Here is a 27,544-nt window from a genome sequence, read left to right as displayed (position 1 = left end):
GGTGTTCATCGTGCGGGCTGTGTCTTCGGTGGTCACCGTGGTCCAGTTGCGAAGGGTGGCGGTGGGGGGCATTGGTTCGACGGTTGGGTGCGTGGGTGGGGCGCCGAAGCTGTTGTGGATGTCGGCGATCTTGCGGTGGAAGAACGAGGCGAGGGAGTCGCAGAGGTCTTGTGACGGAGTGATGTCGTTGGTGCCGGTGCTGGGTTTGGAGAACTCCTTGACGATAGTGAAGAGCTCTTTGGTGTCGTGGGCGTTGTTGTCCAGTCGTTCCTTCAGGGATTTCTTCTTGGTGGTGCGGATGAGCTGGTGGTGCTTGCGGGTAGCGTGTTTGAGGGCGGTCATGTTGTCGGTGGTCCGGTCGAGGAGCCAGGCTTTCTCGAAGTTGCGGCAGGTCTTCTTGGAGTCCTTGAGGTCGTCGGTGAACCAGGATGCCTTTTTGCTTCTGGGTCTGCTGGGAGGGTTCTTTAGTGGCGCGAGGTCATCGGCGCAGGTGGTCAGCCGCTGTGTGAAGTTGCGGGCTGCTTCGTTGGGGTCCGTTGTGTTGGCGGGTGGGCTCTGGCTGAGGGAGGTGGTGAGCTGGTCTGCGGTGATCTTGCTCCAATTCCTGTGAGGTACCTGTTGCGGGTGGTGGTGGGTCGTGGATCTTTTGAAGCTGAAGTGGACGCAGCTGTGGTCGGTCCAGTGGAGTCCGGTGGCGTGGCTGAAGGTGATGTACTTGCTGGAAGAGAAGACGGGATCAAGCGTGTGGCCGGCGTAGTGGGTGGGGGTGTTGACCAGTTGCTTCAGTCCGAGGTTGGCGAGGTTTTCCAGCAGGGCGGTGGTGTTGCTACAGCTCGTTTAACCAATAAGTATCCCAACGCCACCCATTGCTGCTCGACTTCCGTTACGTCGGTAGGCTCCCATATATTTAGGAGCCCCATTTTTGGCGACAGTTGAATGTGTTTGCCCAAAGCATCTTTCATCTTTGTGGTGGCTCTGACCCAAAACGGGTGTATGTGTGGACAATCCCAGAGGGTGTGATAAAAGGAGCCGTCTTGTCGGCATCACCTCAGGTATAACGCATCACTCCTATTACCAATTTTCACCAGGAGGATGCCAGAGAGGTATATTCTATGGAGTATTTTTAATTGTATGAGACTGAAGCAGTGGTTCACAGCTGTTTCTCTGGGGGAACATTAAGGCGGTCTGCCAGTCTTTATAGTCCAATTCCCCTGAGACTGCTTGCCAGCTATTTCTTAGAGCTTGAAAAGTGTCAGGTAAATTGTTGCAGAGTTTGCGGTAGGTGCAAGAAATGGCATTAGTCTGAAGTGGTTCTGTAAGTAATCGGTCCTCTAAAGGGGAGGCGTCTAGTAGGAAAGAGAGGTTGGAGATATTGGTGAGAATGGCGTGCCGGATTTGTAAATACCGGAAGATCTCTCCTTGTGCGAGTGTGTATTTGGTTTGCAGTTCTTTGAATGCGAGGAGTTTCCCTGTGGCAACTAGGTCCCCCAAATTAGTGATTCCAATAGTATCCTATCTATCAAATCCTTTATGAAAGTGTTGCCGATGCCACTAACCTGAGAGATATCTCCAGGCTCAATCCACAGGAGCGACGAGAATTTCCCCACACTCCTAAAGCCTGTCTATGGGTGAGAAGATGCGGAACTCTCAAACCCCCAAAGTGACTCTCGGAGATGTGGGGATCGGAACCCAGAACTATATGCCTCAAATCCCCCAGCTGATTCCCTCGGAATGACTAGAGAAGAAGAGAGGTGAACCAGCTGGACATCTCCAGATGCCAAAAAGGAAATTCTTACTGAGCAGCAGTGCTGGAACAGGATTCTGTTGAATCTACAAGGCATCAAAACGGAACACTGATGAGTAAGGTACTATCAGTTCCAGGATGCATCACATCGTATAGGTTGGTAACCTTGCTCATAAACCGATTAATCCACAGTCCATTTTTTGTTCCAAATTTAAAACAGTTTATTGTTCTTTTGTTGATATGTTCAAACCAAGGTGATTTCAATTTTCAAATGCATGTATACTGCCCAACGGCCTTTAAATACAGCATGTAAAATCCCTTGCTCCATGAAATATGATTTAACCCAATGCATTTCAAGCCGTTCAGGCCCTTCCTCAGGGGTTCATATCTGTAAAGTGGAAATCAAATATATTACCATTTATATTTTGAACCCATGTTCACATGTCAATATAAATTGTCTACCAGTTTTTAATAGCCCATTGCATACCCTGTTATACCTCGCCATAGCCAGCGTTTTCCCTCTATGTGCAAAAAGTGCCGTCTACATGACCCACTGGAGTGGTTTCATAAGTTATGCCCTCTATACTTCTAACTTTTCAATAACAGTCTTTACTACCGACATACGGCCGATGAACAAACGGTATAATGACGTACCTTTCCTGACTCATCAACTGCGAACATAACGCTCTGAATCCTCTCTCCCGATTCCAGTTCTAGTCCTTCTCTAGTTTCGTCTCTTGGAATCTACAAGGCAGGCAGAACTGTGTAAAAATCGCCACAGTCACAGGCATAAAGGGAAAGTAAATATCAATAAGCTCAAGGAAGGTCAGACTTTGTTTCAAACTCCTAACAGAGTTATAATTCAAGCGAAGAACTCGCAAACTAGAAGGGGGGGTCAATTGCTCCACAACAAAAAGCAGCTGCCAATTCTGTCTGGCGTAATGGCAGGAAAAAAGACAAACACTTGCGCACTGCGCGTTACCAAATGCACCAATATGCTGCTCACAAAATAAATAAAAATTAAACGCGCATCGCGCGTGTAAAAATATTGCCATTGCTTACTCTTACAAAAACGGGTTACAAAGTATCCCCACTGATACCTTGGTATGCTAGACGTGGCCGTGTAGAATCAAGGGAACTGGGCACAGCCGCAGGTGCAGGAAAAACATTTCTGCGTATGTTCCAACCACGACCAGGACAATAGGCACAGAACAGCTGACACAAGTCTGCTATGGCCGTCAAACACAAAGAATCGTCGGGGCTGGAGGGAGGGGAAGGAAGGGACGAAGGCAGGAGGGTGGAATAGTAGGGATCTCAGGAACCGCTACGGAGAAGTGCAGAATGCTGGGAACAGTCAGAAGGGGCGTGGATTCAGGGAAACGAAAGCCAAGCACCGGCTTCTTGGCAATTCAAAGTATTTAAAAGAAGGGAGCGTCCAGAAACTCCACCTCCATCCGAGCGGCGAGAGACTGGCTAAAAAGTGTGTATTCTCCATAAAGCAAGCACTCAGCCCCCTCCATGACTCCACTGGACCAGACAGGAAGCCTGACGTCTAACAGAAAGCGGAGCAACCCTAATAGTTGCAAGGTCCACAACGGCGTATCCTTGGTGAATTTGTCCGCCTAACCCTGGCGTTTGTTAGCCTTGTGCCAAATCGCCACTGTATGTGACATGTGTCCTAAGTACCAACTATTGCAGACTTTGCTACGGAGAGCTCCCATATAACCTTCTCGGCCTGTCTGATATTTCTCTAAATGAAAGGTTGGGTTTGTTGGGGGGGACCATGGATCCAGTGGTTGATGGGTACTAGTTGGGAGGCCCAGTAGTAAAGGCAGAGATTCGATGGGGCTATTCCTCCATCATACCATCCCTTGGTGAGTTTCTGAAGAGCGGTGCATGGGGCTTCTCATTCCATTGTAATGTATGGAGCTCTCCTTTTATGGTGGTGAATTAACTGTCTGCTATGGGGAATGGGCAGTTTTGATGGACATATAAGAATCGGGGAAGGGCAAGCGTTCTAACAGGGGACCGGGGCAGCGACCGCCAGTGTCGCATGTCCTCCTGTAACCACTTTAGGGGGCCCAGGAGATTATGTTAATAGAACAGTTTGGGGTCGGATATCATAAGATGCCCAAGTATTTAAAACCTGCCGATGCGCATTGGATTAAATATCCACAAGGGAGACGAGGTGGAGGGCCATGGAGCACATATAATACTGATTTTGACCAATTGATAGAATGGCCTGCATATTTGCCGAAATGTGTGATGATGTTAAATAAACTGTTAAGGGAAGTTTGGGGGGATGCCAAATATATAAGGATGTCCTCTGCACAGTTTTGGCATTTTATTGGAACATAGCCTATTTTTCCTATTTTTTATGCTTTGTTTCAACCTCCTTCCAGTTAGTAGTAGAAATGAGTATAAAACCAATAATGGATCCATGAAAGCTGTACATTTATGAATATTACACAAAATTATGAATTCAGCAAGGAGTTATTTGTGTAGATCCTTAATTTTTTTTTTTAATAGTAACTAACAGTTGCAATAATAAAATATTGAAATTGAGTTAAAAACAGCAATTTGTGCCTACATCTTTATCTGTACTTCTAAGTATGGCAGATGTTTTAGAGCAATATACTGTTACATCCACTGGACCCTTCTGGTTGCGAAGATATAGAGGATTTGTTGGTTCACCAAGAACCTGATGTACCCAGAGCCAATAACTGAGATGCTCCTTGCAGTGGTTTTCATTGTGTACCGGGTATACAGCAATTAATTTGATAAAATATAAAGTGTGGAAAATAGGTATCAACACTATGTATTGCCAAAATGGGAACAACATATGGAGTTTAGAAGCAGTGGTTATTTGCACATCTCAAATTTTGTGGGTATACATACTAGCATGTGAATTAGAGGTCATTTTTCAAAATGGCTTTTTTTTTATACACTGTCTTACATTTGGAAGGCAGAAATGCATAGAAAGTCGATTGTTAATACCACTTGTTCCACTATTCTGTGTTTCCTGAAGTCTCCCAATAAAAATGGCACCTCACTTGTGTGGGTATGCCTAGTTTCCACTATATTAAGCAGCACAAAGCACAGCATGGAGACATCACATTTTTCCCGTGAAAACGGACCCTTTTTTGCAATGTGCCTAGCTGTGCATTTTGGACCCTAGCTGAGCCGGCACCTGGAGAAATCTAGTAAACCTGTACTTTTTTTAAAAGTAGACAGCCAGCGAAATCAAGGATGAGGTGATTTGTGTTGCTCTCGCTAGGTTATGTTACCCAGAATCCCTTGCAAACCTCAAACTTTGGTAAAAACAACAAATCTCGTCTCAGATGTCTGTGATGGAAAGTTCTGGAATCTGCAGAGAACCACAAACTTCCACCCACTCAGCATTTCCCCAAGTCTCCCGATAAAAATTGTACCTCACTTGTGTGGATAGGCCTAGTGCTCGTGATGGGAAACTGCCCAAAACATAACATGGACACGTCACATTTTCCAGTGAAAACCAATCCTTTTTTTGCAATGTGCCTAAAATCTGTAATAAAATCAAGTCTGGCTCACCGGCAGACCCTCTCAAACCTGAAACCTTCAGAGAAGCTGACATGACTGTCCTAGGCCCCCTGCGAGACATCATTAACAAATCTTTCTCTACAGCTATAATCCCTTCCAAGTGGAAACAAGCCTGGATATCACCAATCATCAAAAAACCTACGCTGGACCCTAACATTGCCGAAAACTTTAGACCTATATCCCTCCTACCATGGCCAGCCAAGGTAGCAGAAGCCCATGTAAATACCATCCTGACCAAATACTTGTCATCTAATAACATCTTAGATTGGTCACAACATGGCTTCCGGGCGGGACATAGCACTGAGACAGCCCTACTAAGTGTGACAGAACACCTCCGCACCATTTTAGATTCTGGTGGAACGGCAGCACTGATTCTACTTGATCTCAGTGCTGCCTTCGACACGGTGTCACACGAAGTTTTGCTGTTCAGGCTAAAAGAGGTCGGGATATCAGGACTCGCTCTTGATTGGTTTAGAGACTTTCTTTCTGGCCGATCATTTCGAGTCTCCACCCCCCCCTACCTCTCCAGGGAATGTCCCATAGAACAGGGTACCCCAGGGGTCAGGTCTTAGCCCCACCCTGTTCAATGTGTATGTCCAGCCCCTGGCAGAGGTAGCTAGGAGACACGGAATGTCTCTTGTATCCTACGCTGATGATACGCAGCTGGTGGTGGCATTAAACGATGAAAGTGGTCACAGCGCCCAAAAATTCCAACAAACCCTCATTGACATCACAGAATGGATGACAGCAAACTACCTCCAGCTCAACGCCGGTAAAACAGAGGTGTTGTTGGTGGGAAAAAAGACAAACACTTGGGGGAACAACTGGTGGCCAGAAAACCTGGGACAACCACCTGAGCCCAAAGACTGTGTCAAAAACCTAGGAGTTTGGGTAGACTCTGCCCTCAAATTTACTCACCATACTAAAAAAGTGGCAGCAACCTGCTTCGGCATTTTACGGAACCTTAGGCCCATCCTGGGATTCTTTGACAACCAAATCCGTCAGACGATAGTCCAAGCAGCCATCCTCTCCAGGCTGGACTACGCCAGCTCCCTTTTGCTAGGAACGAACGTTGCAGAAAAAGCTAGACTCCAGCGAGTCCAGAACGCTGCCACCAGGGCTCTGGTAGGTCTCCCTCGCCACACGTCTGTGGCTAGCGTCCTTATCAAGCTCCACTGGCTCCCAATGGAGAAAAGGATATACTTCAAAACGCTATGCCTAGCTTTTAAAATCCTAAAAACGGCCTCCCCCCCCCATGCTTTGCCCACTCTTGTCAACCTACGTCCCTCGGCGTGCCCTACGCTCAGAAGGCCAAAATCTCGCAACGGTTCCTCGTATCAAACTATCCAGGATGGGTGGTCGTTCCTTCAAATACCTGGCCGCCAAACTCTGTAAATGCCTCCCAGACCAGATCCGAGGGATACAAAATCTATTGACCTTTAGGAAAGCAATAAAAACACACCTCTTCTGTTAACATCTCCCTCCCCTTCTACTTCCTATCCTCTGTTCCCTTTCCTACAGTAAGCGCCGGGACGCCCCTTTGCTGGGGCAGCTGCGCGCTATACAAGCACATATAACATTAACATTAACAATTGATTTTGGGCCTTGGCTCAGCCTGTACCTAGTGAAACCTAGCAAACCTGTATATTTTTACAAACTAGACACAGAGGGGAATCCAGAATGGGATGAAGTGCATCGCTGTTACCAGGTTCTGTTACCCAGAATCTCTTGCAAATTTCAATCTTTGTAAACAGAAAAACACATTTTCTTCACATTTCTATGAGGGACAGTTCTGGAATCTTCAGGGAGCCACAAACTTCCACACACCCAGCATTCCCCCATGTCTCCCAATAAAAATGGTATCTCATTTGTGTGGGTGTGACATGAAACGGGCCAAAACACAATGTGAGCATGTAAAATGTTTCCAGTGAGAAATGACCCCTTTTTTTGCAATGTGCCTAGCTGTGGATTTTAGACCCCAGCTCAGCCGGCACCTAGGGAAACCTAGTAAACCTGTACATTTTTTAAAACAAGACACCAAAAGAAATCCAGGATTGGGTGACTTGTGTGGCTTTCACCAGGTTCTGTTACCCAGAATCCCTTTCAAACCTCAAACTTTATAAAAGAAACCACATTTTCCTCACATTTCTGTAATGGAAAGTGATGGAAAATTCTGGAATCTGCGGAGAGCCACAAACTTCCACCCACTCAACATTTCCCTAAGTCTCCCGATAAAAATGGTACATCACCTGTGTGTGTAGGCCTAGTGCCCGCAGCAGGAAACGGCCCAAAATGCAAAATGGACACATTCCATTTTTCCAGTTAAAACTGACCCTCTTTTTTCAATGTGCCTAGCTGTAGATTTTGTCCCTAGCTCAGCCTGCACCTATGGAAACCTAGCAAACCTGTATATTTTGGAAACTAGACACCAAGGAGAATCAAGATTAGATGACGTGTGTGGCTATCTCCAGGTTCTATTACCCAGAATCCCTGGCAAATCTCAATCTTAGTTAAAAAATAACACATTTTCCTCACATTTCTGTAATGGAAAGTTCTGGAACTTTTACCCACCCAGCATTTCCCCAAATCTCCTGATAAAAATGTTACCTCACTTGTGTGGGTAGGCCTAGTGCCTGCGATGGAAAATGGCCCAAAATGCAATGCAGGCTCATCACATTTTTACAATGAAAACTGACCCTTTTTTTGCAATGTGAGTAGCTGTGGATTTTAGACCCTAGCCCAGCCGGCAGCTAGGCAAGCCCAGAAAACTTGTACATTTGTTAAAACTAGATACCCTGGGAATCCAGGATGAGGTGACCTGTGTGACTCTCACCAGGTTATGTTACCCAGAATCTCCTGCAAACCTCAAATTTTGCACAAAAAAACACCTTTTCCTCGTATTTCTGTGATGGAAAGTTCTGGAATCTTTGGGGTGCCACAAACATCCACCCACCCAGCCTTCCCCCAAGTCTCCCAATCAAAAATGGTACCTCACGTGTGGGTATGCCTAGTGCCCGCACCAGGAAATGACTCAGAACATACTGTGGAGGCTTCAAATTATTGATCACAAAAAGCACTTGGTTTTGAGAGGGAGACAACTGCGTTTTTGGTACCAGGCTCGGTTGGCATGCAGGGAAACCTACCAAAGCCAGACATTTCTGAAAACTAGACACCCAGGGGAGTACAGAGAGTCATGGGTTGTGTGGATCTCCAAATGTCTTCTGATTAAGAAAACGTTGGGGATCCACGCAAGCCGCACTCCCGGCTGTCCAGTTTTCAGAAATGTCTGGGTTTGGTAGGTTTCCCTAGATGACCTCAGACCGGGACTGAAATGCAGGAGCCTCCTTTGCAAAAACAGGTTGTTTTGTGTTAGATAGGGGGGCACTTTGGTTTTAGTTCCGTCTTCGGCACACAAGCACCATGGCACAGGACAAAACCAATCCATCATGCACACCCAATGAGTTAATAGAGCCTTAGATCGTCTAAGATTACATATTTAAATTGAAGAATAGTGTGCATGTATATACTTTGGAATCGTGGCAGTAGGCCATATTAAAAGTTGAACATTTTTATGCAATAACCTTTGACAAAAGATATGATTACTTCATTAAATGACGAGCTTGATTGAATTTCATTATGCTTGAACTTATGGATTCATTCACTAATTGAGAAATGTTGACTTTGAATGCATTAAGTTGCCTTTTTCCTTTAGGCCTGCACTGTCTCATAGGTTGGTGAGAAGGACTCTTCTAACTTTCCTGTACTTTCACAAGACATTCTTGGGGTAATAGGTTACTTTCTTAATACCTCAATATGACTGAAAATGTGAGAACCCGAACTAATAACCTTAGCCCATTAAGAGTTACAAGTTGAATTGGCTCTTTTTAGGTTTCGCTGGAGCACGGAGCTTTAGCTCCGCCTCCAGGAGAAATCTGTAGTCTTCCAGTAAGGGACACTTGAATCCGCCCTCTGTTCCATTGGCTAGCTCCATAAATGGAGGCTAGCCATTGGAACAGAGATCTGTCCGTCATTCACGGACCAGATTCGGGGGTGTTCCCGTGATTTTTTCCCTGGGCGTGCCCTCTGTGTAGTCATGCGGCCGTGGGCGGGGTTTATTTATTTTTTGTTGACCAGGTTTTTTGGGCCATTCCGCGGCCGACCGCCAACGGAGGAAGCCTTCCCGACCCCCCCCTGTCCGTTCCCGCCCCCCCGTGTGCTTCTCCCCGTTCCCGCCCCCCTCCCGCTGTCCGTGTCCCACTTGTAAATGCTTGTTAAATTTAGCGCTTTGGCTGAAGTCGAGAGCTGCCCTCTCTCTCTCACTCCCTCCCTCCGAGCAGGGAGAGAGAAAAGAAAGATGGGGGCTGCGGGAGGAGGAAGTGCTGCATGGCATCCACAGAAAGAGCCCCCGCTCCCCGAATAAACAGCCCCCACACCCCCCTGTGCCTCCCAAAAATTACCCATCTGCAACCCCAAAAGCTACCCAAAGGACATTCTCCCCGGTCATTGCGTGGAAAAATACAACCGCCGCCTCATTGATTCCATCAGAGCTCAGAGTGGGAAAAAACATGTTTTGGAGATTTTCTTGCTCAACTAGTTTTCTTCGCAAACTTGCTGAGGGTACCGGCACATGGAGTTTTCCTGATGTTTCAGTTCAAATGCGCGAGGACACGATTTAAATGCCAGGTGTTTTTTTTTTTTGTCTCATACCATTCAATTCAGTCACAGTGCTTACTCAGCGCTCTGTTGCAGTGGTTTATATTGCTTGCTATGAGTGGTCAGTGGGAAAACGGCTCCCCTTTTCCAAATTTCCTTAATAAATCCTTATTATTTAAAAATAATATCTGCAACATAGCCTCGGGCAGAGACCGTGACGCTACATAAAAATTGAAGAAGCCAATCAGAGGAGGGAAACAATTAAATGACCTGATTTATTTTCTATAGACAACAGGGAGACTACGTAGAACTCGTTTTTCTGTGATAAAGTTAGTTTTAGAACTCACTAACCGCACCACTGATTTTCAGAAAACATTTTAAATCGCGTTATGTATTTTGGGGGAAATTAAGCCTAATGTTAGGTTTCACACATTAATTAAAATGCTTAACACGGTTGGTTCATCTTAAGTCTCGGCTATGCCCAGTTCTTTTATATTATCAACAAACGTTTATAAGAGTTATGCCGTTGAATGTGATGAACTGTGGGTTTATTTGTGTGCTCATTTGCCTGTGCTGTGCCCCCCCCCCCTTCCCCTTCGAGCTAAATAGATGGCCTCGCTGGGACAGGCTGAGATAATGTGATTCAGAGAAGAGACAATAGATGTTTTATATTATCGTATGTTATATCGTAATATTTCAAGTAAAATGTGCCGTACTGGGCAGTGCATGGGGTGATGCATAAGGAGGGTGGGAACTAGTTCCTGGTTATATTTGCAATTTCATATTGCTTCTGTCTGGCTTACTGCGCCTCAACTTTACACAATTGGAACATTTAGGGGATATTTTCACAGCTCCTAGCACAGTGCGCGTTTGCAAATGTGCTGTAAGCGCCACAGTAACTCGGGCTTGTTCTCAGCAGTGCATCTGGGGCAGCAGTTGGTGTCTCTTTTTGAGACAAAGGCTGCAGGCGCACGCATCTGCTTTTGATGGGAATTGATCTTGAGTCCTGAGCCATCAAAGGGATCTCTAGTGAAGCTCAGCGTCCGCTGACTCTCCGTTTAATCTTGCGCCAGTCGTGCTCTTCCAGTTTTTTTGTTGGGGGGCTGTGGGTCGGGGGAGGGGGGAGAGGGGTGTGGATCGCAGGTTCAGGCACTCTATAAATTAAAGTGGAGTTTCTCATAGGCGTGATTATGATATTTGAGCTTCTCACAGTTTGAAGAGGGTCTCTGTCTAGAACTAAGCAGTGCAAAGGGTCTGTAGCTGGTAATTAGGGAGGCACTGCCACTACTGAGTAATGGTATTGCAAAGCTGCAGGGAGGTGCTTACACCTCACTGGGAGTGACCTTCCTACTCCGTGGGATTAGATTGTTTTAAACTTCAGACAAGTGGTGATTTTAGCCTGTTTTTTTATGGATTGTTTGTGGGATCCATACCACTTCATAAAAAATTATTCCTGAGATCCAAATAGGTCAATACCCTGACTGGCTGAATGACAGCAGCTCGTGGCTGAGCGCGGCCCCCTCCCTGTGCCCCCCCCAGGCCCCTCCCTCTACCATCTTCATTCTCCCTTTAGCCTCTTAAGTGCTGCGCCTATACCAACGGCCGACGGCACCACTACCTCGGGAGTGCTGCCGTCGGCCGTTGGACGTTCCAACTGCACCTGCGCAATGGAACGTTCAGCACTGGAGCTGGACGTTCCAAAGCAGCTAAGGTGTTAAGTGTTAGTAGATTTGTCCGTTATCGGTGCTTCAAGAGATTTTATCTAATAGTTTATCTGTTTTTGAAATGCCACAGGTTAGTATTTAATGCTAACAGACTATGGTTCTCCAGTATTTGTCACTGGTCTGTCCATAACGGATGGCGTGTTTTGGTGCATTATCTTTGGCTTTTTGCGTGCGTTAACATAGCCTAGTGCACGATTCAAAGTTAATCTCTGAGTAGATGCCCCTCTGAAGCACGCTTTGCTTTGCCAGACTCTTTCAGTGGCTCCTGCTCCTCCCAAGCCCGTCTTTGGGGTGCCCATGCTTTGCCACTTTTTGGACCGTGCAGGTTGATGACGTAGTCGGAGTTGCGCCGAGGAGTCGCCCGTAGTAGAAGGCTTTGCGGGGAGCACTCAAGGGGCGATCCAAGATGGGCAGAGCGGGTCCCGAGGTCCGTGGCTGAGGAACCCGAGGGCCCGCGAACACTCTAATAGGGAGCCCCGGAGAGGGAGACCAGAGAGGGGAATCCGGGCCATGCAGCGTCCCTGCCTGAACAGGAGCAGCGCGGGGCCCTTGTGAGTACGGGTCGGGGGTGGTGGGCATTCCCCGGTGGTAGGGTCAGGGGCTAGAGCGAGCAGGGACATTAGGGGGTGCGTCCCAGAGCCATAACTGCAGTTAGACATCGGATGCGCACACCATGGGAACGCTCCTACCCCCAGGGAAAGAAGAAGGAGGGCGTTGGATGAGGCCTGGGGAGGGGGGGGGGAGACGTTCCAACACCCCCGGAAAAAAGGAGTGTAGTTCCAGGACGGTGATACTCGCCCCATCTTCTAATGCAGACAGGAACCAACAATAAACTGCGGGCACATATAATGTCCCTAGCATCTTCAGGGATGACGGCAGACTATATAATAAAATATATCCAATGCCGAATATGTTCATACTGCAGAGGACCACGGATGCGCTTCGGTACATGCGATTCCTATTCCCAGTCACGTTTTACACATAATTCAAAGAAGTTAGAAAAGACCATTTGTCAAAAGCAATACCAAAAGCTCAAACTTTAACAAAGGCGAAACCATTGCATTGTAAATGCTTGTTTAACTAAACGATGTGTCCAGAATGGACAGTCGTTTCTCATGACAGACCTGGGAAATAATTTGAGAGTAAGAATTTTGTACCTTGTAAGCGAAAGACGGTCTCATGTCAATCAAACCATAGTGAGGGGGCAATTGACAACACCTCCAGACTGCAGGCAGTATAATAGTGATTTCCTTGGAGAACTGACATTCTCCCTTAATGATGAACTTGCTTTTCAATGATTTGGAGCTGGCTTGCGAGTGCTTGCCTGAGTCTTTTAATATTCATGTTCTAAATGTTCCTTCTACAGAGACTGTGCTGAACGCCTTAACCGCAGAGGTTTTTCCGCTACGGTGCGGGCATTCTAAAGAGTGGGCGGGGCCATTGGCCGACGGCAGCACCCGCGATGTAGTGCTCCTGTCGGCCAACGGCCGACAGGAGCACGGAAGGGGTTAATATAACTAATTTCTAATGCATAATAGAGATACTCATAGATTATTTTCAAAACATCAAGTTCTTCTGCTATGGTTGGGGCTTCAGGTCTGTTTGATCCTTGTTCAATTGAACTTCTTCAGGAGTTTTGGTCTTCCAGTTGTCATTTTCTCCCTCTATAGCATGGTTCTGAGGTTGGTGTTCTTAAATTTGATTACTAACTTGTGTGTTGGTTACCAACTTTTGCACGTTTGTTTTAAAAATAACCATTTGCCCGCATTTACCTTCTCTTTGGTTTTTGCACGTTTGTTTTAAAAATAACCCTTTGCCCGCATTTACCTTCTCTTTGGTGTACGCCTGTCCGTCACGGCGTGTGCCGATTGAGAGGAGGGGCTAAACACCAGCATCCTTCAGCAGCGACCCACTTCCTGCCTCAGAGGATTAGCGCTCCACACGTTACAGGAGCCCTGCCGCAGTCCCACCCACTTGCTGCTTATCAGCAAGTGCGCCCAGCGGACGCGCGCAGCAGTAACCAGAACTTCATCACAATAGCAGTACCAGGTCGGGCAGACTACGGCCAGTGATTTTAAAATTGTATTTCGCACGTTTGTTTTAAAAATAACCATTTGCCCGCATTTACCTTCTCTTTGGTGTACCCCTGGTCCGTCACGGCGTGTGCCGATTGAGCGGAGGGGCTAAACACCAGCATCCTTCAGGAACGACCCACTTCCTGCCTCAGAGGGTTAGCGCTCCACACGTTACAGGAGCCCTGCCGTGGTCCCGCCCACTTGCTGCTTATCAGCAAGTGCGTCGAGCGGACGAGCGCAGCGGCGCGCCAAAGGCAATCCCGTCTGCGCCCCTCCGCGCCTGTCCGATGCCAGACGCTAGGTACCCGGTTCATTTTATTTGTTTTTAAACCTTTGAATGTCCCGACAGCTGATGGCCAGAATTCAGTATACCAGCCAGGAGCTTCGCTCCTTAAATGCTTCTCATTGCTCGCCATGGGAAAAACTCCCAACCCTGCAACATAACACCCTCACCCGCGATGGTCTAATGGCTCCCAGTGTCACCAACCATAGCAAACGCGAGCCTGCCCCACGCCCCCGACAAAACTAACCTGTCTATATTGCAATGCCCGGTCCCTCTCTAAACACGCCCTAGAAATATGGGCGCTACTTGACACGGAAAAGCCAGACCTATTCTTCGTCACAGAAACCTGGCTTCATGAGTCTTCTATGCCTGATATCTCCATAGCCTTACCACACGACTATAAGCTATATGGACTTGACCGACCAGGCAAAAGAGGGGGGGGCGCCGCAATTATCTATAAATCCCACATGAAACTCCATGTCAGCGACTCCCACCTAGAAAACTGGGGCGAAATGTGCGTCGCCACCATAACAACTGGTCACAAGGAGTCATGGAAGGCTGCCCTCATTTACAGACCCCTAGGCGCCAAAACCCACTTTGTAAACAAACTGATGGAAGCACTAGCCCCACATGCCTTGGCATCTGGTAATTTTCTCCTATTAGGGGATTTCAATTACCATGCTGAACAAACCCTTGACCCCCACACAAGCGACCTTCTTTCAAGCATCAACTCCTTAGGACTAAGAGTACTAACCACGGACCCCACTCACATTGCTGGACACACATTAGATCTGCTATGCACTAATTCCCCTGTGGAAAAGTAAATTTTGCCATGTTATATGTGCCTACGTGTTCCCCATTTTATGCTATATGTGCATGATCGATATGCATGTATCCCCCTATGATCGATTAAAGACGCAATCATAGTTGTGTCCAACTCTAGTATGCCAGTTTCCAGTCCTCGTGAAAGCAACGAGTATTAGGCCTATGTTGCCACATTTCACAGTGTGCACGTTAAGTCATTGAATTGTCCCCGTTTCTAGGCCTCGTAAGGGCCCGGACATCAGATTCAGCTCCAGTCTCCTGAACCCACTCCGAGGAGCGATACAGCCCCCACCTGCATCCCTGACCCTTCACTTACTTCCTGCCTCGCAGTGCCCGGCCCGGCCTGGCTCTGCCTCCCAGTCTGCCAAGAGTATGTTATGCTTTTAGTTATCAGTCCAGCCCTCCTTCTCTGCATTCCTAAGCTACTGAATCGCATCAACAGTTTCAGCCATGGTCTAGTCTTTCTGTCTCCATGTAAGAGAAATACTGTATTAATATTCATAGAATATTCCTAGCACACGCAATATATGTAGAATAATGCATGCACCAGTCTTAGTGTCAAGTAGCCTTTGCCCTGATAACTTTTAGTTTCTATCAGCATGTACTCCAAACACAAGATACCAGATATGCCATAGGTACATGTCGTCCTGACACCGCAGACTTTAGTCTCCTCTTCTAGCGCAGAAGTCATAGCCCCAGTTCCTCCTGGTAACACGTCATTGCCTGTTTGCGCGCACCACTAGGTTAAAGGTCCCAGCTGCTCAGGTAGCCCCCTCCAAGTTTCCGCCCCATTTATGACATTTCTGTGACGTCTACATCACATGTCTATGTATACGCCCTGTACACGCCTTCTTGTTACACCCATTTTGTCCTTATCTTTCGCGACTGCTACGAGTTACGCCTACTGCTACGCCTACTGTATTGAATGTAATGTAATTGTTTTAGTATATATATACTGTGTACTGTTACTGAAAGCCCCCCATGCCATTCCCATTCCCTGGCAGCTGCCATCCATTCTATTTCCGTGCAGGCTATCCCGTTCCTGTCCCTTCCCTTATGCCTGATTAAAGCCTGTCAGACTCTGATACCTCGAATCCTGTCTCTTATTTATTGAGCTATCTGTTTTATTCATTATAATCAAAAATAGTACCGGTAATTAATTATTTATTTACCACATAATGGCGCCCGAATAGGGACTTGCCCTTTCCCCACGCGCCGGCGAAGCCACGCAGGCCCCCTGACCCTCTGCAGCCGTGACGGAACTCTACTGCGCACCGGCAGATATTTCTGCTTCAAGTATCCCTCAGGCCCACGGAGGAGACGGAGGTTGCGGTCCAGCATCCAGACGAGACGGTGAGGAACGCGGCGAGTCCCGACCAGAGCCCAAGCCGAGAGTACAAGGTCCGAGGTATCCGGAGGCCCACCTGTAACTGAAGTCCGAAGTTCGTAGTCCGACGTCGTAGCAGTCCAGTCCAGTCCGAGGCCTTCCGTTCTTGCTGCCCGGTGAGTACCGTTGCTGGGGTAGTATCTAGACAGGGTCAATTAATTTGTCTCTGGTACAGTGGGTTTGGGTACACAGATCCAGTTCACCTAGGTGGACACGGGTCCTGACGTGTCTCTTTATGGGACCGGTATGTTTCGTACTGTTTTAGCAGTGCATCTAGTAATTCTAGTAAGTTTCGTTCTCGAGAAATTCATGTGTTCTGTTTTCAGTATACCAGGTAATATTCTGTCCGAACTGTTGTTCTAAATGTTATTCAATGTGTTTTCAATGTCGTGGTATGAGTGATTTGTTTTTCTATTCATTACTGTGTTTATCGTGTATTGTATTGTGTTCGGATTCAAGTTTAGAATGCCTCTGTTTTCCAAGTTATGTCAGTTAAAAACCAGAAAAGGGTTACTCGAGGAAGCAGTTCCTGTCCCGCCTAGGGACAGTCCCGGACATTTTATGTATCATAAGCATGGCTTAGGTGCCATATTATATCTAGATTTATGGGTGGACTATACCAAGGAGTTAGAAGAGAAATATAGATGGCCCATATCAGGTACATGGGATGCCGAGTGCATCATGCGAGTAGAAGAAGCATTATGGAAAAAGAAAGCCAGACAGTCCCAGAAAGATGCCATCGAGTTATGGCGCAAAGAATCTCATAAAAGAACCGAAAAAGAAATCAGAAAAACAGAATTAAGTAGAGAATCCTCAGAAAGAGCCCAAGAAAGGGAATTAATCGAAGTAGGTGAACGAGTTAAAGCAGAACAGTCAGACAGACAGAGAAATGCCCTTATTAAGGGTATGTATCCTCTTCTTGCCGAGGGCTTGCCAAAAGCAACCCCGGAAGCACCATGTAATTTCCCGCCGCCATTGGTCCCGATTAAGCTACGTCACAAACCGACCGCAGCTGATATTTTTCTCTCGTCCTATTTGGACGATACAGTCCCTGAATATGCAAATCCCGTTCCGCCAGTTCCTGTAAATAATGTAATTCCTGCTCCTCCAGCCACCGGGGCCGTGGGTACAGTTCACGTTACAGCACCCGTTACAGCATCTGTTATAGCACCCCCGGCCCAGCCCATAGTGCATGTACCCGCTACATCAGTCACTCTGCCAGCACGTACAGTACCCACCGACGATTCCAGTTTAGGAGCCGCGGGGGGAGATTCTCCTGGTACCCCGCCTCAACACAGACGTATGACGCTACATGAACTAGCGTTACAGCGTACGCCAAAAGTTCATACATTCACAGATATCAAGCGAGCACTTACCGAATGTCGTTATGATCCAGTTCCAGGCGATGGTACTATGGTCATATATTCATTACGTTTAAGACGGGTGACCGACTATTTGGACACCCTGCCCGATATGAGAGAACATCTAGACAGAATATATCGTTTTATCCGTACAGGAGCAAATCCAGAAAGTGTTCACGAAGCCATGGTTCAAAGAAAAGTCGAGACTCAGCTCATGCTTTTAAAGTTTTTAATTAACTGTTTAATAAGAGAACAAGATTATCCGGAAAAAGATCAAGAAGAAATGAAAGTCCTGACCAGGTGGAGTGACCATATAGCCGAGGGAAGACACAAGATACACAATTGTATAGAGAGTATGTACAAGAAAATTCGTAGGGAAATAATAAAGTTACACGAGAAACGAGAAGCAAAACAAGCAACCGAGAAAGAAGACAACTCTTCTAATGAAGAGGTAGACGACGAGAATCCCTCCAGAATAGCGTATGTAGGTAGAACTAGACTTTCCGACCGACATTCACGTCTAGATTACAAGAAAGGTTTTCCTCCACCAGCACCAGAACAGTGTTCTCTTGAGCAAGTATTCCAAGCTACCGATCACATTCTGAAATCACGAATAGGTTATAGCGAGCTCAGTACCATGCACGAACAAGAACTAGCCCGATCAGCAGTCCGGTGGACTACTGATTCAACCACTTTTCCAGACGAAATAGTGGCACAAATGTTTCTGAAACTGCCCCCAGCCGAGCAGCGACTGGTGGGTATGTATATGATCCAACACCTCATTACGCTGTATGAGGAACAGCATTCTGATCCAGGTCCTCTACATGATGTATTGAACGAGTTACTCCAGTACAGATGGAAAGGTCAAGGTACTGATTTAATTAGTGTCATTCTAGAACAGCGCCACAAATACCGAACGTTTCTGAATCCACATTTTGTTCACGTCTCACCCCCAGAAAGTAAATCATTCTACATAGACAGACAGAATCCGTTACGAGAAGTACATCCAGTCAAGAAAGAGGGTGGTGGTCTAGAACGAGTATTTGTTTACACCCCCATCACTAAGATGGAACTCTTAGAGATGAAAAAGCTAATTCCCTGTCACGATAAAGATCCAGCAGGGTTCCACCGTGAATTAAAAGACATGCTCCGTATGGGAGAATACACGTATCCTGATATCAATAAAATGCTAAAGGTCCTGTTGCCCGCGGGCATATATGAAAAACTCAAAGAAAAAGAATGGGAGGTGGGAGAGAAAAAGATAGATTGGACAGCTCTAGAAGCTGAAGATAATACACGAGTACCAGGTACCGGTCTTGGGGATAAAGCTAAAGCTTTGCCCGAACTGTTAATACAAGTCTTGCCAAGATTACTAGCCACGAAAAAGGAAGACTGGGATGCCATCTCAGCCTGTAAACAGAAACAAGATGAAGATACTAGTGACTTTTATTCTAGATTCGAGAAATGTTTCATTATTAATAGTGGTCTGAAAACAAGTAGTGAATCGTACCCTCATCTTTTTGTTACCAAACTAGTCGAGAATTCAAGTCCACAAGTTAAAAATCGAGTATTGAAAGTCGAAAGTACCTGGCAAGCTAATACTCCGTCACAGATGCTCCAGATGCTCCAGTATCACCAGAACAGAATCAGGGAAGAGCAGGAACATGAAAGGAGACGTATGAAAGACACGAAAATGAAAGTACTAGTTGCACAATCTGTTCCACAAGACAGTCAGAAGAGGGGTCCGAATCAAGCCAGTCATCCTACAGCTCCCGTTAAAACGACCTGCAATTACTGTAAACAGCCAGGTCATTTTATAAACGAATGTGCAGTTCTGAAACACAACATAGCTACTGGTAAGACTAAAGAAAGACCACGTCCGCCTAGACAAGAACAAGTTTCACAGACTTCCCAGCCACCGCAGAATGCACAACAGACAGTTACAGTACCGCAGCCTATAGCTGCAACACAGCATGTTACACAGCAGATGTACCAGTATGCACAGACAGAGTATCCAGATTATCAGCCATATTCATGAAATAGCCTAGAGAGGGAGGTAGGCTTGCCTCTCATCGAGATACCTGTAGATCAAGAGGGTCCCTATGTACACAGTCAAGTATTGGGGAAAGACAGAAAGTTTCTGATTGATACAGGGGCAAGTAGGACTACCATCAGTCATGACGAGGTTCCAGGGGCTCCGCTCTCAGGCTCTAGAAATGTTTCCCTTGGATTTTCAGGAAAGCCTATTGTTAATGAAATATCGAAACCAGTTACTCTAGAAGTCGGTCCATTGTCCCGAACTACTGATTTGTTACTCACGAAGTCATGTCCAGAAAATTTATTAGGCATTAAGACACTGAAAGAATTAGGTGCCATAATTTGCTGCTCCCCAGAAGGGGTTCGCCTGTTCCTGCGAGATTTTAAAGGTCATTATGTATTACGTGATTTTGATCCAAGATTATTGAATGTACCACAGCAATTATGGGCGAAAGGTCCAACTGATGTAGGTTGTATGCATATCACACCCCATCGTGTGACTCTAAAGCAAGGTGTTGTTTTACCACGAATCAGACAGTACAAATTGCCACCTGAGGCTGTAGCAGCCTTATCCAAAATTATTGACGAACTTATTGCTCAAGGAGTGGTTGTAGAAACTGACTCCAATGTATGTAATTCTCCTATCATTCCAGTCTTGAAACGTACTGATCTAAATGCACCTCCAGTTTATCGATTAGTGATTGACCTTCGAGAACTTAATAAATGTATCATACCCCAGTACCCAGTAGTCCCAGATATTTCATCCCTATTGACAGCCATTGATTCTGAAGCTACGTTCTTCACAGTTATCGATCTCAAGAACGCATTCTTCAGTGTCCCCATTCATCCAGACAGCCAGTTCCTTTTCGGTTTCTGTTTAAATGGAAGAAGCTATAAATTTACACGAGCACCTCAAGGTTTCACAGAAAGTCCTAGCATTTACAGTCAAGCACTTAAAAGACAACTAGACAATATTCACATGCCAACTGACACTGCCCTGCTCCAGTATGTCGATGATCTACTGATCACAGCCCGTTCTGAACGTGACTGCGAGCATGCGTCACTTACAGTTCTGTATTTTCTGGCCGAGATGGGGCACAAGGTGTCCCCTTCCAAATTGCAATTCTGTGTCCAGCAAGTGGTCTACTTGGGACACATACTGTCCAAGAGGGGTAGGCAGTTGACACCTGACCGTATCCAGTTAATAGCGCATCTTCCACAGCCCAAGACTCAGAAGGAGGTACGAGCTTTTATCGGCCTCACTTCTTACTGCAGACAATGGATTCCTCAGTACGCATTTCTAGCCAAACCACTGATACAGTTAACGACACAGGAGGCAGCCGTATCGACTGTCCTCCCTTGGACCCAGGAACATACACTTGTTTTTAATGAGTTAAAGAAAGCTTTATGTAATGCACCTGTTCTAGCAACACCGAACTACAGTAAGCCTTTTACACTTTTTGTTACAGAACGTGATGGTACTGCATTATCTGTTCTCACACAAGATCAAGCAGGACAATACAAGCCCTGTGCTTATTTTTCTAGCACATTAGATCCAGTGGCCCAGGCTCTGCCTGCGTGCCTCAAGTCAGTTGCAGCCACAGCTCTAGCTATCAGACAAAGTGATTCCATAGTGTTAGGACATTCTCTGACAGTACAAGTTCCACACTCCGTGGAAGTTCTTTTAAACCGAACTCAGACTCAGCACTTGACAATTGCACGTTTAACAGGTTATGAACTGACACTATTTCAGCCACACATAGAAATCAGACGCTGCAACATTCTAAATCCTGCTACACTGTTACCGTCAGTTACTTCAAATCCTGCCACACATGACTGTGTGGAAGTTGTTAACATCATGACAAAACCAAGACAAGACCTGACAGATATTGCATTACCTGATCCCGACCTGACACTTTATGTGGATGGTTCATGTATGAGAACAAGTACAGGAGAACTAGTAGCCGCGTATGCAGTGACTACTGACACCGAAGTTATAGAAACACACCGTATTGACACCCTGTCTGCTCAAGCAGCAGAGCTAATCGCTCTGACACAAGCCTGCATACGTGCTAAGAACCTGAAAGTAAATATATACACAGATTCACGTTATGCATTCGGAGTCGTACACGACTTTGGAGTGCTCTGGCAGGAACGAGGTTTCATGACTTCTCATGGAACCAAGATTCAACATGGTCTCCTCATTCAAGCTCTGTTAGATGCAATACATTTACCGACAGCTATTGCTATCATGAAGTGCAAAGCACATACGAAAGTCACTGACATTATTTCCCAAGGTAACGATCTAGCAGATCGAACAGCCAAGCTCACAGCTCAGACTCCAGACATTCCAGTTAACACGACACAGACACCCATTCCAGAACAGACTACTTGTATGACAGTTAAGGACCCTACACAAGATGTAATAGATATACAGTTACATGCTACTTCCGAAGAAATCAAGAAATGGTCCGAACAAGGAGGGGTCCAGACAGATCAAGGATGGTTGACGAAGGGAAAAGCCACATGGTTTCTCCCCGACTCTATGGTTCAAGTCATTATTAATACCGCACATAGTCCAGCACATCTAGGAGAAAAAGCCATGTTAGACAGTATCCAGAACATTTGGTTCAACAAGCATCTATGTGCAGCCGCCAAACAGAAAGTACGTACCTGCATGATATGTTGTCAGTTCAATCCAGGTAAAAGTGTCCCGGTGGAACAAGGTGGATTCCAACCTCCCGACCACCCTTTTGAAGTCCTCCAGATGGATTATATTCAGATGGAGCGATGTCGAGGTTTCAAGTATGTCCTCGTAGTTGTATGCGCTTTGTCCAGGTGGACAGAAGCATATCCAGTTCCAGATTACACAGCTGCGACCACTGCCAGGCAGTTGGTTCGTGAGTATTTTCCCCGCTATGGATTACCTAGGGTCGTGTATTCAGATAACGGCCAGCCATTCTCATCCGAGCTCATGAAACAAGTTTCCCTTCTGTTAGGGTACCAGTGGAAGTTCCATTGTGTACGCCATCCTGAAGCAGCCGGTCTCGTAGAGAGACATAACCAGACTTTGAAAATCCGCATTGCCAAAGTATGTACAGAAAAAGGTGTAGATTGGTTGGTAGCACTGCCAGTTGCCCTTTTTTATATGAGAATGGTTGCACACTCTAGATCAGGTCTGTCCCCGTACGAGGTCGTATTCGGCCGTCCTCCTAATATGTGGGGTACACCTATGCCCCGAAAGATTACAGACGTTTCCAGTAATATGTTGACAGATTGCCTAGCTTCCTTGATGTCTGCCCTACACTCTTGTCGTTCACAGGTTGCCGCTGCATTTCCAGACAACACTGAGGTGAAACTACATGAAGTCGTTCCAGGGGATTTCGTCCTGGTGCGCAATTTTGATCGTTCAAGTCCGTTGGAGCCCCGTTGGAAGGAGCCCCAGCTGGTGTTATTAACAACAAGGACCGCAGTCAAGCTCGAAGGACGCAAGGGCTGGGTGCATACCAGCCATATCAAGAAATTCCATGGATTGCGACAAAGGACATTTATCAAAGACTGCTAAGCATGGGCGGATTTTGCGGATCCACGATTCGCGGATTCAGCGGATTCACGGATCGTGGATCCGCAAAATCCGCGGATTCTGCGGATTTGCGGATTTGGGGGCGGGGCTTCCTCGAGCGTGTGGGCGGGGCCAAACGGACGGGGCTTCCACGCGAGCGCACATGCCTCTTGTGTGTCTAAAAGGTCAGAGACCGATCAGAGCAGCAGATTAAGAGACAGAAGCCCCTGGTCACAGGAACAGCACGGGGGTTGCGCTCGTAAAAGTCAAAGATGCCCAGCCTCCCAACGCTCACGTTTTTTTTTGGGCTGCTGAATGAGTCACTGCATTTGCGCTTCAACTAGTTCCAGCGACCAAGTGTGTGTCACTATGCAATCGCGCCGAAGTGCGCAGGGGTCCCTTGAGTGAAATGTCCATCATAGTGGGTAAATGGCGGGAAGACGGTGCACACCTCGAGTGTGTGGGCGGGGCCAAACGGACGGGGCGTCCATGCGAGCATGCCTCTTGTGTGTATAAAAGGTCAGAGACCGATCAGAGCAGCAGATTAATTATTTAATTGTGCCAGGACCGTCGTGCCCGAATGAACCCTGCCCTTCATATTTATTCAAGAAGACACCACTGTTGAAGTAATTTACGATGGCGCCGGCAAGCTGCCAGCGCCATCCTGCAAAAGTTACTTAATTAGCTTCAACAGGAAGCTCCAACTGCTAAAATAAAGCAGGCGCTCGAGCCCCTGCTGTATCTTATCTGTTAGAGCTTCCTGTTGAAGCTAATTAAGTAACTATTGCAGGATGGGCGCTGGCAGCTTGCCGGCGCCATCGTTAATTAGGCGCGCGCGCTTGAACTTTTGACCGCAAAATCCGCTCCGATCGCGGATTGCGGATTTTCGGCAAATCCGCGAGAGTTCGCGGATCGCGGATTTGCCGAAAATCCGCAAAATCCGCGATCGGAGCGGATTTTGCGCTCATGCTTAAAGACTGCCCTATTCTTAAGGACTGCCCAAAGACAGACTCTAAATTCAAACTTCCCCTGTTAGAGAAAACTCCCCAGCAGGAGTATAAAGTAAAACTCCGGTCTAGTAAAATAAGTCAGCCAGTTTAATTGTCTAAGTCCCTCTCGGGTGAAACGGTTAGACAGGTTCCTGACATGTATGAGACAGACCCACACAGTGAGAGAGTTAGTCAAAACTCTAAAAGATGTATTATCGTTCTATTCTTTTTATTGTTTTTGAGTCTTATGGTTACCTGCATAAGTTATGCTTTTCATTTATGTTTTCCTATTTCACATGTACATATGTTTTCTAATGCTACAATAGAGCACACATTCAGTGATCTGCCTCCTCACGAGTTATCCTATCGTCTTGCTATGCGTAATAACACATTTATCAGAATGTTACACTATTCACACCAGACCAGTAATGCCACTAATTGTTGGGTGTGTGGTCGACTCCCCCCTTTCCAGACACCGAAGGGAGTTCTGCCACTCTTTCCTTATCCGTTTTCACACAATGGTTCGTGTGGAGCATGGTCCACATTAACGTCATCCTCCACTGATATGTCCCTTCTGAATAGAACATGTTTCCCAGACAAGCAAGGTCTTTCCCATAGAACAGGGTTAGATCTAGAAAATGAAGTATATGATTTAGGTAATTACTCCTCGAATTTCATGGTCCTGAATGTTCAGTCCGATACAACTCCAGAATTGCCTGCTATTTCAGTACTACCAGTCAAAGGCGAATTATGTGTCAGAAAGAATGGTTCCGCACATGTAGGACATAGTGATTGTACTACTATTGTCAAGTATAGTGACAGTGGGAAATCTATTTTCAAAGCCTCACGTCATTCTTATTTTGTTTGTGGTCAGACCGCATATGTTCGTCTGCCCCTCGATTGGGATGGAACATGTTACATTGCCTTCCTACTGCCACCAGTTTTTCTAGCCCCATCCGATTATCACAGAAACACACATCTAGTACACGTTAGACATAGAAGGGAGACTGAGCCCCCAATTGTCGATCAAACTGAAACTGCTCTAGAACAATATCAAGACTTCAATAAAGGTTTCTTTTTCTTTATAGGCCCTGTCCAGAATAGTAAGTTAATACGTAGGTTAACCAGAACCCTTGAAGCAGTAGTGAATGAGACTACTTCCGCTCTAGGTAATTTAACTGAAGAGCAATCTGCTATGAGATTTGTTGTGCTCCAAAATCGTCTCGTTCTTGACGTCATACTGGCCGATAGAGGAGGAGCTTGTAGAGTCATCAGATCTAGTTGCTGCATTTTCATTCCTAATAACGCGCCGTCTGTTTATTCAGCTATAACCAGACTTCATAAAATTGCCCATCAGTTACACCAAGATCCAGGCACCTGGACATGGTCCGGTTGGCTCTGGAGTATCATATCTGCCTGGGGATGGAAAGTATTGTCATTCCTAGGTATAGCAGTAATGATCGTATTCAGTTGCTGCCTCTGTTTACAATGTGGCCCTGCGATTTGCGGCTTGTGTGCTACATCCTGTATTCCTAGTCCTAAATCCCGTTCCAAGACAATTCGAGACGAGCAAATGATGCTATATGAACAGATAGATGGTATCATGAATATTGATGTTTCCTGAGGGAAACGTAGGGCACAAGGAGGGAATGTGGAAAAGTAAATTTTGCCATGTTATATGTGCCTACGTGTTCCCCATTTTATGCTATATGTGCATGATCGATATGCGTGTATCCCCCTATGATCGATTAAAGACGCAATCATAGTTGTGTCCAACTCTAGTATGCCAGTTTCCAGTCCTCGTGAAAGCAACGAGTATTAGGCCTATGTTGCCACATTTCACAGTGTGCACGTTAAGTCATTGAATTGTCCCCGTTTCTAGGCCTCGAAAGGGCCCGGACATCAGATTCAGCTCCAGTCTCCTGAACCCACTCCGAGGAGCGATACAGCCCCCACCTGCATCCCTGACCCTTCACTTACTTCCTGCCTCGCAGTGCCCGGCCCGGCCTGGCTCTGCCTCCCAGTCTGCCAAGAGTATGTTATGCTTTTAGTTATCAGTCCAGCCCTCCTTCTCTGCATTCCTAAGCTACTGAATCGCATCAACAGTTTCAGCCATGGTCTAGTCTTTCTGTCTCCATGTAAGAGAAATACTGTATTAATATTCATAGAATATTCCTAGCACACGCAATATATGTAGAATAATGCATGCACCAGTCTTAGTGTCAAGTAGCCTTTGCCCTGATAACTTTTAGTTTCTATCAACATGTACTCCAAACACAAGATACCAGATATGCCATAGGTACATGTCGTCCTGACACCGCAGACTTTAGTCTCCTCTTCTAGCGCAGAAGTCATAGCCCCAGTTCCTCCTGGTAACACGTCATTGCCTGTTTGCGCGCACCACTAGGTTAAAGGTCCCAGCTGCTCAGGTAGCCCCCTCCAAGTTTCCGCCCCATTTATGACATTTCTGTGACGTCTACATCACATGTCTATGTATACGCCCTGTACACGCCTTATTGTTACACCCATTTTGTCCTTATCTTTCGCGACTGCTATGAGTTACGCCTACTGCTACGCCTACTGTATTGAATGTAATGTAATTGTTTTAGTATATATATACTGTGTACTGTTACTGAAAGCCCCCCATGCCATTCCCATTCCCTGGCAGCTGCCATCCATTCTATTTCCGTGCAGGCTATCCCGTTCCTGTCCCTTCCCTTATGCCTGATTAAAGCCTGTCAGACTCTGATACCTCGAATCCTGTCTCTTATTTATTGAGCTATCTGTTTTATTAATTATAATCAAAAATAGTACCGGTAATTAATTATTTATTTACCACACCCCAATGGTAGAAATCAGTGAAATACTCCCAGTCCTATGGTCTGATCATTATGTTATTACATTTCACATCACAGGCGCCCCTACAAAGCCTCAGATCAGTAACCAAGTGAAATTGAGCAGACCATGGAATAAGATCAATCTGGACACCTTTACTACCCATTTCACTCCCCCTCATATCACCAAGGCCACTGACCCCAATAAAGCAGCTGTCGACCTTGAACGCGCTATCTCCTCGGCCTTAGATATAATTGCACCACTAAAGGCTTCCAGGCCTCCTACTAAAATGTCCCCTTGGTTCACTCCGAACCTGGGAAAAACAAAACTATCTGTCAGGGCAGCAGAAAGGAAATGGCGACAAACAAAAACCCTTCTTGACAGGCAACAATATAAAACATCGCACAGACTATATATGAAAGAAATCGCTACGGCAAAAAAAGTCTATCTTGGGATCAGAATAACTCAGGCAGCCAATTCCCATAAAGAG

Source organism: Lissotriton helveticus, chromosome 4_1 (genome assembly GCF_964261635.1).
Source record: "Lissotriton helveticus chromosome 4_1, aLisHel1.1, whole genome shotgun sequence".
NCBI lineage: Eukaryota > Metazoa > Chordata > Amphibia > Caudata > Salamandridae > Lissotriton > Lissotriton helveticus.
Note: the sequence above shows the minus strand (reverse complement) of the source record.